The sequence below is a fragment of the Coffea eugenioides genome, unplaced genomic scaffold, assembly GCF_003713205.1.
Source record: "Coffea eugenioides isolate CCC68of unplaced genomic scaffold, Ceug_1.0 ScVebR1_1315;HRSCAF=2143, whole genome shotgun sequence".
NCBI lineage: Eukaryota > Viridiplantae > Streptophyta > Magnoliopsida > Gentianales > Rubiaceae > Coffea > Coffea eugenioides.
In genome coordinates this window covers 45,314-57,997 of record NW_020861709.1, presented here as the reverse complement: position 1 = coordinate 57,997, position 12,684 = coordinate 45,314, and the positions used below count along the sequence as shown (strand labels likewise).

The window sequence follows — 12,684 nt, the reverse complement described above, 5'->3', positions numbered from 1 at the left end:
AACATGAGGCCTCACGTTTGCAAAATTGACTAAAGTAAACCCATTAGCATCTTGTTTCATTCTCGAACCATTTGATATCCAATCACATTCGAATAACACCACCCGATGACCTCCGTAAATTAATTCAATCATATTTTTCAAGACGCCGAAGTAAACTAGTTCACTCAAAACTGGATTTTGATCCCTTATACTTGCAAAACTGGATGTTGTTGCATTGACTGTAACACCACTATTCTGCGTTTTTCTTTTCTTCTCAACTTCTTTGGTGTGAAACCGAAATCCATTAACAACAAACCTGTCATGTTGGATTCCAACAACATCTGGACCTTTAGCAAGGAACCTCAACTCTCTCAACACCGAAACATTTTGAGGAAGTTCTAACTTGTCAATCTGTAAAAAAAAAAAGAGTAAATAAATAAATAAAAAAAAGATGAAACTATATTTGAAGTCCTACAATTCAAATTGTACTTAATATTCAGAATTTTACTTACATGTTCAGCAAACCAACATGCAAAATTTTCGCTGTGCAAGCGCTCTTTTAGATGCTGTGGAATTTGAGGATGTCATTCTTCTATCAATATACGATGCTGCCTAGAAGTACATGAGTCAAAATTGTAATCATGCATTGAATTCTACAATAAAATTTTAATGCATCAAGTTGTAGTTGAACTTACTCTATGTAAGGTGTGACAGCATCACAATTAAATAAAATATACTGATGTGCTTTACTCAAGATATGAGCATCAAAGACTGTTGGCTTGCCCCTCCCCAAAGGATGTCCTGATTCAGAGAATATATCTAAACCATCTTCAATTTCCTTATGTACTTCTTCATTTCTGCTTGGACGATTGAATTTTGTCTCAACATAGTCCGCAAGATACAATGAGCAAAAGTTAATGCATTCTTCTGCCAAGTACCCTTGAGCAATCGAACCTTCAGGCCTACTTTTATTTCGAACATAAGATTTTAATGTTCCTAAGTACCTAAAGTATCATCATTCCAACCTCTCTAATTAGTTCCACAAATCAAAGAAAGCAAAAAAGGAATAAACATTTAAGGCATAATGAGAATTACAAGCAGTACCTCTCTATAGGATACATCCAACGATAATACACCGGCCCACCTAATTTCACTTCAGTTGCCAAATGAACAACTAAATGCACCATGACATCGAAGAAGGTTGGTGGGAAGCATTTCTCAAGATCGCAGAGTATGACGGCAATTTCACTTTCCAAACGAACCACATCTTGAGGACAAATAACTTTAGAACAAAGCTGCCTGAAGTATCTACTCAATCGAATCAAAGGATAGCGCACTGATTTTGGCAAAGTCTTTTTCAAAGCTATAGGCATCAATTGCTGCATTAGGATATGATTATCATGACTTTTAAGCCCTGAAATTCTTGGTGATTTTACTCGAACGCATCTTGAGACATTAGCTGCATAACCATCTGGAACTTTCACTTTTTTAGCACATTGCAAAACATAGTTTTCTGTTTTTTATCCATTGCAAAGGAAGATGGAGGTAAGTACACCTTTCCAGGTTCTGTCTCAATGGGATGCAGCTCTTTTCTTATTCCCATTTCTCTCAAATCACGGCGGGAATTATAATGGTCCTTTGCTTTATCCTCAATATCCAGCAATGTCCCCCAAATATTTTCACAAACATTCTTCTCAATGTGCATGAAGTCAAGATTGTGTCTTAAGACATTATCTTTCCAATATGGCAAGTCAAAGAAAATACTCCTCTTTTTCCAATTGAAAGGCAGCTTCGGATTACCTTTCACAAGTTTTCCAAATTTAATTTGCAAGTCTCCCAATTCACTCACAATCATATCCCCGGTTTGCAATGGTGGTCGCTTTCCATGTTCTTCGGTGCCATCAAAGAATTGGGCTTGCTTTCTAAATTTATGCTTACTATCTAAGAATCTCCGATGACCATATAGCAATATTTGAAACTATGAGTCAACCGTCGTGCATGAGTGAACTTGTGACAAACAGGACAAGCATATTCACCTTTAGTGCTCCAGCCAGATAACATTGCATATCCAGGGAAATCACTAATGGTCCACAACAGAGCTGCATGCAATTGAAAATTTTCTTTTTGGGATGCATCATAAGTTTGAATGCCAAAATCCCACAATTCGGTCAATTCTTTAACTAGAGGCTGTAGATAAACATCAATATTATTCCCAGGAGAGGATGGTCCGGGTATTAACAAGGACAACATGAAGTACGGTTGCTTCATACACATCCACGGAGGTAAGTTATATGGTATTAGACTGCCAATCTAACATTTCGACAATCCTTAGCAAATTCTGGATGTAGATGGTCAAAAGTTTGCCAAGCTGGAGAATCAGCTGGATGTCTCATACAACCATCTTTTGTACGTTTTTCCTCATGCCATCTCATTTGAGATGCAATTTTAGAAGACATAAATAGTCTTTGTAATCTAGGTTTTAAGGGAAAATGCCACAACACTTTTTGAGGAATTTTCCTTTTTTCCCCAGTTGGATCATTTTCTGAAGCAACCCACCTAAGCTCGTTACATGTTTCGCATGAAGTTCTTTTTTCAGCACTACCCCAATAAAGAGAACAATCATTAGGACATGCATCGATCTTTTCATAACCCAGCCCCAATGTATTCATCAATTTCTCAGCCTCATAGTAAGAAGACGGCAAATTAGTCATGGCCTCCGGAAATGCTTCTCTCAACAGCTCAACAAGCATATTAAAAATCTTGTTACTCATCTTACCCAGGCATTTTAGGTGAAGCAAACGAATAATGAAAGACAATTTCGAGAAATTTTTGCAACCACTGTACAAATCCTGTTGAGAATCATCAATCAATTTGTAAAATTTTTCAGCCTCTGAAACAGGAATGTCCCCTTCTCTATTCAATTCATTTGTTCCATGTGGTATCCCAAATACATCATGGACCAAGTCTTGCATGTCATTAGTCCCATTTGAAACCCCAATTGATGTATTTTCAGAATTAGATGTGGCTTCATTGTAGTTTGAAAGTTCTCCATGTGCTATCCAATTATTATAACCCTTGATAAATCCTACCACTTTCAAATGATCATATGCTTCCATTTTTGTCACACAAACACCCATGCCGCAATCTTTGCAAGGACACAAAATCTTTCCGTCACAACTTGATCTAGAAAATGCGAAGTTTAGAAACATTTGAAGTCCTGTCTCGTACTTTTCACTTGTTCTTGGAAATTCCATCCATCTTTTATCCATACTTTTAATATAAATAAATGTCCTCCAACGAGCTTCCAATAGCCTACTTTTTAAACTCAGGTCGTGGCTTACAAGTCCCTAATTTCAAGTTCAAGAATTTACAGTCTACTAAATCAAGCAGCCAGCAAATAAAGGAAATCAACAAAATGCAAAATTTCTCAACAATCTATAAAAACAGAATTTGCAAGTAAGCGGATAGAAATTTTATTTACCTAATAACAGAAAAAAACCCTTCGTACCAACTCCTGCGCTCACGTCTTCGCAAAATTCCTAAATTCAATTTGAAATGTCAATGGTTAAACAAACACATGAGCGTGAAAACTGAAGGTGAAATTAAAGAATTTTACTAAATTTCCATCAAAGTATACATACATCTTTGGTGTGTAGTGATTAATTTTATAAGTCATGTCTTTAGAAAGGCATGCAACTGACGGCATAGGTAATTGGAAAAAAGAATGACATAAAAGTCCCCTAGCTTCTAATCATGCCTATGAAGATCCTTATGAACATGTCAAAATACTTTGACCCAACTGCATCAATGTCTCTGTCTTATTAATCTAAAAGTCCCCTTTTTTGGGCTCAAAATTTGCACTATAATAGACTGATCAAGTGCAGAAGACACTTAGTACAAGCGTTATACTATATATTTCAAGCAACTCATGTACTGATTAGACATACAATTTAAAACAGAAAAATGTTGTAAAGATGCAAGTACTACATAGAATTTAACATAGAAAAAAGCAATAGAGATATAAGTGATACCATTGGGTGAAATATGCACTTAGCCGGAGGACCACCTTTATGGCAAAAGCCAAAAGGCAGCAAAGGTTACCTTTGTTATGCAAATTTTGTGCCTCACATTGGCGGTCCATTATCTGCATCTTAATTGTCTTTGGGGTTACATAGTCACGGTTTCCCAATTCTGTCACCAGAATAATTTCCTGCTAGGCATATATAGACCATGGTCCTTGTTTCATTTATTTATATCGAACTTGTTGCTGAGTGTTCATGATTACGATAAGCAATGCAATTTGGTTGAAGCTCTCTATTCACAGTTTTGCTTAACCGTCCCCATCCCCAAACAGAACTAGCTGCCTAAACAAACTTCAATTACAGCTAGGTTTCATAGAAAAAAATGAAAAACAGGGGGGAATTGACATTTTAACGAACAGGTTTTGGGCAACATACTAATCACCCATGGACACTTTATTAGCTAGCCTATGTACAATTATGGCATGACAATAGAAAAAATGTAACATGGACATAAAGATCGATCTCCTCAAAAAATACGCAATCCAATTGAACAAATTTCCTCAAGTTTTCATCTCCATTGCAGCAAAAGAAAAAGCATCCAACACTGAGTTGCTATTAATGCTACAATTAGATAGATATCATATTTAAATCTTTCAATAATCTTAAATGAGGACAATATAACTCAACTAGCGACAGCTTAGGCCAAGAATCTTTACTTCTCAGAAAAAAATTTCCAAGTTGCAGGACAATACAATTTCCTCCTTTTAATTCTGATTACCTTAATTTCCAAGTTGCAGGTAATTTCTTGACAACGAAATCAAACATAAGAGCTTCATTGTGTTTACCACTTCGATTTTGGAACAACATTTGCGCGCCTGAAGTATCTTCCAGCTTTCCCAATGTACAGCTCCGATCTTCTAATTTTACTCCCTGCCTGCCCTTCCAGATGTCTTAGCCGAAGGATTTAAAGTTGAGGTTAGAAAAGATGAAGATGGTTGTTTGCAGAGATAGCTTGACCAACATTCTGGATTGGCTGAGATAGATTGTATGCGGAGAGGTGAGAGAGATGAGAAGAAGAAAACTTTCACCAAGTCCTTTTGCCGGCAAAATGAAACTTCAGAGTACTTTACCAAGTGTCTGGAGCCAAATTAAAACGATGTCATTTTCTGTCTTTTTTTTTCTCACATTTTCCCAAGTGTCATGATAGGTAGTCTAAAGGCACATTATTATTTTATATCATGATAAAATAAAAAAATTATAGTACATATTATTGAGTTGGTTAATAAGTGTCATGATACATTTGGTATAACGACACAAACTGACAAGTGTCCTTATAGACATGTCAGAAAAGGCCATTTTTGTTGTAGTGTGTGGATAGAGATGGTTTTGTACTATATTCTATCAAATCCTCGCAGGTTTGTCACATTTCAATTTGTTTTCTTCACTATTAGTGAATAGTGTTTCACCCCTTCTTATCATATGATATTGTATTTATATACCAACAAGCTTTGCCAACAACAACGTTCAACCAACACTTGAGGCTGATCGGATGCACTTTTCTCATTTTTAAGCTGTTCTCTCTTTCTCCTGACCAATATCTTCATCAAATACCCCAATCCCAAGAACTCTCCCTCTCTCTTCCCCCCCTCCCTTCTCTCAACTTCCAAGAAGAAGAAGAAGACAAGGTTCAACTTTCTGGTTAGTGTTTACAATGTGAATAAAATGCTTGCCATTAGTTATGCTTTCTTGATCTGCTTGTTCTTGTCCTTCGCATGAAAAACAATAAAGAATCGGAATATGGTTCTTTTTGCGAGTAGTCTATAAGCCACTAGTGTCTCTCTTCTAAGATGAACATGTGGGCAAATGGTACTTGAGTTAATGTTTGCTCAAATATGATGAATCCATCCATGCATGTCGTGGATTGGATGTAAATTAATACTATACTGAAAGGTTCTTTCTTCCAACACTAAACTTCACCTCAGTTCCTCGATCATTTGCCATTTTGGTTTCTAGCATATTCGAAACATGAGGTGGAAGATGCCACGCAAAAGAGAAAAAAAAAAAGAAGAAGAAGAAAATGAGGAAATATTTTGATCTTTCTAAGTAGCATCATAGATTCAAGGGTTGGTCCATGAACAATCGTTTCTGCACATTTTTTGTGTAGCATGGTGGGTGTGAGAACGTTTTCTGCAGTCCAAGCCATGAGCTTGAGTGGAATGCACTCAAAGAAATGAACATGCTTGTTGCCTACAAAGTCCGTTTTTGCGGCCGGCCACTTTTGTGTTCAATAAACTTGCCTAACTACGTGCAAGAAAGGTGATTGGGCTAGGTTTAGCATGAAAATATCTGTGTTTCTTGGTGGGATCCACTGCTGGTCTGCCATTTCTCTAATGTATACCATTGGCACACATGAAGTACACATTTCTTGGGTCCCTCCCTAAAATGAGATCATCATCATCATGGCCTTGTGCTCACGGCTGGATATGAATCATGGCAAATTTAGAAAACATGGTTTTGTGCAAGTGTAAAACACACTCAGTGAGCTTTTCAGCTCCCAAAGTTGCTTTCTTGATGTTAAAATAATCAAAAGGAAAAAATATCTTCAAAGAGCTCATTACTTAGGAAAGTATAATCAGAATTGCTTTTGTTTTGTAAGTCCCTTCTTCTTCTTCTTCTTTTTTTTCGAATATTGCCCTTCCAAAATCAAATCATACTTCAATTCCTATGGTGGTTCATAGCTGCTCTAGTGAGAACTTATTGGTTGACTTTGTTTTCTAGGATAAGTTAATCAATGGAGATGGAATCATGTGTGCCTCCTGGATTTCGATTTCACCCTACAGAGGAAGAGCTTGTTGGATACTACCTCAATCGGAAGGTTAATTCATTGAAGATCGATCTTGATGTTATTGTTGACATTGATCTCTACAGGATGGAACCATGGGATATACAAGGTATTTGATGACTTTAGACATCACATTTTTTAACAATTACACAAATCGTATTGCACTCAAATAAGAAATACAGCTGCATTTTCTACTCCCTAACAATAAATCTATATATCTTAGAGTTTAAGAGTCATGACAATGTGATAGTTTTCTCCCAAAAAAAAGTGATTTTACTTTTCAGGTTTTTATTTGTTTTAGTAACAAAGCTTGTACCATATACATGAAAATCAGGTACAGATTTCGAAATACATCCGACTTTGTAAATTTTTTATTAAAAAAAAAAGGAACAGATGGTTTAACATATTGAGATTATTATGGCAAACATCCAACTAGAGCAAATTTTGCATAAATCTTTTTTTGCATGGTTTGTTTTGTTTAATGTAGTTGTATTTTCTGATTTACAGATCGGTGCAAATTAGGATATGAAGAGCAAAATGAATGGTTCTTCTTCAGTCACAAGCAGGAAATATCCAACAGGAACCCGAACCAACAGAGCCACTGCTGCTGGATTCTGGAAAGCAACTGGAAGAGATAAAGCTGTGATCTCAAAGGAAAAAATTGTAGGAATGAGGAAGACTGACAGGATCATGCATGAGTATCGGCTTCAAACATCTGAGCAAGGACCTTCTCAGGCAAGTTTTTGAATCGACTTTATCAAAATCCAAATTATTCCTGCAAAATACTAAAGTTTCACGCTAGAAGTAAAAGGAAGAAAAAACTGCGGCTGCTTTCTTGAATGCAAATTAATTATTATGCAAGTCCATACTTGAAAAAGGGAGCAAAGGATTTAAGCTTTTGAAAAGTTGGATTTTTTGATTGAATTGTAACTTTGGTCAAGAGAGGCCATAATGTTCTTTTATGCATGCGAACACGCACAGAAAAGTGTCACATATGTGAAACTGCATGTCTATTTACGGTACAGTACGACAACATTGGATGATTCATTTCCCATCTTTGTGTCCCTTTGATACAATGAACCTGCACATATCTCATCTTTTTGCATGTGTTTTAAACGTTTCAAAATGTTTCTATTTGTTCTCATGAAAGCTACGGTTTAACAGGATTTCCAACCAAGTAAAAAGTCTTGCTCGATGTGCACTAAATTACCTTTTGCTCTTTCATATGTTTATAAAAACTATGGTGAAGTCACATATAGCTCTGGTGGAATATACTCATTATAGTCAAAACATTAAATGTCATTCATTTTTCTAGTAGAAGTTGAAATATTCGAGTGGATCCTTCATTTGAACTCAAAGTTTTTTGGTTTTTTCTATTAATTACTGTAATATCTTCTGTGATTCAATGTTAATGAGATCAGATATAATGTTTTTAAAACAATACCAGAAATTTTTCCAAACGATTCGCTTTCTAAACCTCATCATCACTTTTGGCCCCCACTTAAAACCAAATAAAAGCTGGATTACAATTAGAACCTACAAATTAGTGACACTAAAACTCGTTAGAAGGATGTTGTTTGGACTAAAATCTAACTAGGATGTTGATATTGCAGGAAGAAGGATGGGTTGTTTGCAGAGCATTCAAGAAGCCTTGTCCAAGTCACAAGCAAGGTTTTGAAGCCTGGAGTAATGCCTACTACATGAGAGAAAATGGAAAATACCAGCCTCCATCATTTCCTGACAAATCAATTACTTCAATGCATGCTGTCAATCCGATTTCAATCCATGGGTTTGATTTTCAGCAAGTTCCCTTGCGGGCAGATCATCATGAACTACTATCCAACCATGCGGCCCGTTTTGACAATCAACTCATTGAAATTCCACAACTTGACAGCCCTTCTATTTCAACAAGTTTGGCAACAAAAGATCAGGTTTTTGAAAGCGGTAGTTTAGTCAATGAAGATGGCGAAGATGTGACGAGCAAGATATACTGCCAGCAGTACAATGATTGGAAAGTTTTCGATAAGCTACTTGTTCAACAAGTGATTGATCCATCAGCTTCATATGCATGCCAAAACCAGCCTGTGTTAATACCCCGGGATGATGAATTGTTGCTTGGATGCTTTACTGACTTGTAGGTAACTAAGATTGGAATGCAACCAGGGACAGGATTCAAAGACAAATAGATGGTACTATTAAACAGTATCGTCCACTGAAAAAGTTTGATTAACAGCATACTTTTCTGGGTTGGCTAAGAAAGCCAACTCCACGCTTTTGGAAATCTATGGATAGGCATGACAAAGGAAGAACATGTGGAAGGAAGTCTTACTCAAATCTGGAGTGGAATTGTTGCTAACTTTGCCTTTCAATATTTTTTTTCTCTAAAATTGTGAATTTTTCTTGCTGGATGTAATTGTATACTTATATTGCTTTGTTGATTGTGTTCTACAATGACGTCATACTAGGTTAATTTTTGGCTAATTTTTGCTTGCCCTTAAAGTGTGGAATATTTTAGCCTTCTTAATGTTCAATTGCAATTTTTTCACCTAAAACAACGGATCCATTTTCTAATAGGCGTTTGATTACAGCCATCAACCTCCAGTCCATGCATGTCCTGGTCGAATTAGCTTTGTTTGGTATTTGAACCTGTATACTCTACCAAGGGTATTTGGAGAAAGTTTGCTTCATGCATGGTTGATAGATGGCAAGCCTTGGAGTAAAAGTCAATAAACTAGGCAATGATTGATTGGAACTTCAAGGGACAAAACCTTTGATGTCTTTGATGTCTTATAAAACCCCATACTTTTTCCCAGGATTCCCTAAGGCTACGTTGGGGAAATTCTATTAATGTAAGGGAATTAAAATATCCTACCACATTTGTGATAGCAAGGGACAAAACAAATACCCTGTTACTACAGGGAAAACCATTAGCAGCGTCTCACATTGGTCGGAGCAGTAAAGTGAGTTAATCATAGGAGTTTTCTAGTAAATGCTGTAATCTTAAGCCTGAGAATTTTTCAAATGGTTTTCCAACGGGTGCTCATGGATACTTGTTAATATATTTAAATTCTATTTAACCTATTATATTCATATGCATACTAATAATTATTATTTTCTCTTACATTTATATACTTTAATTAATTTTTACTTCTTAAAAATTTAACATTTGAAGTACATCTTATCCATTATCCTAAATATCTAATAAGAACCTGTTAGACAAGCGCCTGTTAGATGGACTCTTTCTCAAATTAAGTGATTGAAGATTCTAGATTAGTGTATCTAGACACACACACCCGTTAATCTCTCATTCTAGAATTTAAAATCGAGAGAACCTAAAATTCTAGTTGTCCTTTTGGTATCAAGGACAGGCAATGGCTGCTGCCGTCAAATGTCCATATCCATCCACCGTCAACGTTAGTAACTTTGTGTCATTATAATTAACAAAAGAATACTACCGAAGTTGGAGGACCAAAATGGTTGCACTCATTGAGAGTCAAAACTTTTATGGATTAATTAATGGAGAATGGCCGACGCTATGTCAAACTATAACTATTTCACCTTGGATGTTAAAACTGTCAACGACAAGAAGGACGTAAAAAATCCAGATTTTATCCTATGGAGGAACTTAGTGTTGTAATATAATAGGTATTTCAAAAGATTCTCTGTCTTGTGGATTAAGTTGGACTCTTTTAAAGCAAAAGATTTTACTTAAAGAAATGTGACTTTTATCCTATTATCCATGACAAACATAAAACCTTTGATTGCTATTGCTAAAGATTAGCAACAGATTGATTTTTCTTAAAGATAGAAATGTTCCAAGATTTCCTCAATATCTTCTTGGTTGTTGACCTCCTAAATGTTAGGAAATTATCCATTGTTTTGTCACTTAAAACTCAACTTTCCAAAGATAATGTTTTTATCTGCAAGACCAACAAATAAGTTTTATTCCCATGTTCCTATATATTAGCAATAACTAGCAAGAATTATCAGGCCTTCAACGGCTCTTTCTTGAAAATAAAATTTTATCCATTTCTTAACATTAGTTCCTGAGGTCTATAAATAGCTTTTATTCTTCACAAGACAGGATATACCACTGAATTTGTAAATTCCTCCCTCTCCTTCAACGGCTCTTTCTTGAAAATAAAATTTTATCCATTTCTTAACATTAGTTCTTGAGGTTTATAAATAGCTTTTATCCTTCACAGGATAGAATACACCACTGAACTTTCTAAATTCCTCCTTCTCCTCTTAGCTCTCAATTCTATCCACTTCCTCTACTGTTAGATTAAACTTTGCTGTTTCTAATCCTTCTTGCTATCAACAAAAAGAAGGCTTGTTTAATTTTTGGGAAACATTTCAGTGTCCCTAAAATAGTTTCTAAAAACAATGCTATTTAGCATGACTTAAACTTGATCAAATTACGTCTTCAATATTGTTAGCATTGTTCGGCTTTTTTATCAACAATCTAAGAAATTATGGCCTTCGACAATGTTAGCACATTGCATCCATCATCAGTATATCGCATCCATCATCGGCATATGTTGCAGTCATGCTGCCATTAGCTAAACCTTTTCTAGACGTCTCCAAAATTGAAGTTTTTGTTAATAAAAATTTCAAAAGGTTGCAAGAACGTATATACTCACTTCTCGACATCCATGGAGTTGCCTATGCATTGATTGATGCTCAACTTGCTGCAACTGCTGATGCTAAGTTATAAGAGTCATGACAATATGCCAAAATGATGCGGTTGGGCATGAGATCCAAGGTGCTCAAGTGGACCCTGTGAAGGTGCTCCAAGGCCCAGTAATACGAGCACGAGCTAAGAGGTTCAAGGAGTCGCTTCAAGCCTTGGTTCATGTCGTCCAAGCCCAAGAGAAACTGCCCATTGAAGGGATTGAGTTGGAAGATCCTTCCAAGACTACTACAGTGTTGCTTACAGTTGAAGATGCAAGTGTTCAAGCTCCAAACGGCGGATTGGGCCGCAGTTAAGTACCCTTGCTGAGCTGTACGGGCTATTTTTCGGCCAAATAAAGAAAATGGGCTAGCCGAATTTCCTTTGTATTTTCCAAGCTTTATTAGGGTTTAATCAAGGCTATAAATAGCTTAAGTGATGTTTTACATTCAGTTTTTGGCAATATTATTAATACAATTTCAGAATTTCGTCTTTCATTGAGGCAAATTCCTTTAGCTTGTGAAAGCTAGTTTGAGCATCCTAGAGTTGATCCTAGGTTATTCCTTGACTTATCAATCAAGCTCACACATTTGATTGTGGCGTTCTTTACTGTTGAATTTACTCTTGAGTGGTCCAAGTTTGGGTTCAACTTCGTCAATTCCGCAACGTGTTCCTCTAGATCCTAAGTTGCTTCCGCGCTCGTATCAATATGCCAACAAGGTATGTTGACATACTATTTTACAAATATTTTCTAATAAATTATTTGATGTATACTCCAATTGCAAGGAAGTTAAAACCATCTGGGAAGCTTTGATAAGAAAGTTTACTGCTAAAAATGCAACCAAGCAAAAATTTGTCTTAGGAAAGTACTATCAGAGACAAATGACCAACGACAAGGAAATGTAGACTCAAATCACAGGGTACCAAATACTACTCGAAGATTTGAAAAATGAAGACATTAGTCTGCTTAAGAAATTTCCTGTAGGCATGCTAATTGAAAAATTGCCAGAATCATAAGCTGACTACAAAAATAACTTGAAACACAAGTGAAAAAATTACACTGTTGAGGAACTTGTGAAACGCATCTTCATTGAAAATTCTAATAGGAAGGAGTTAAGAGTTGTCAAAGCCAAGGAGATGGCTTTCAAAACCAACATGGTACAAAGCAA

The 12,684-nt window shown here is 36.0% G+C and overlaps 1 pseudogene; it reads left to right on the top strand.

Moving 5' to 3' along the window:
* The first annotated feature begins 6,792 nt into the window (after nucleotides 1–6,792).
* On the top strand, nucleotides 6,793–11,560 carry LOC113755221 (annotated as a pseudogene).
* Nucleotides 11,561–12,684: the final 1,124 nt, after the last annotated feature.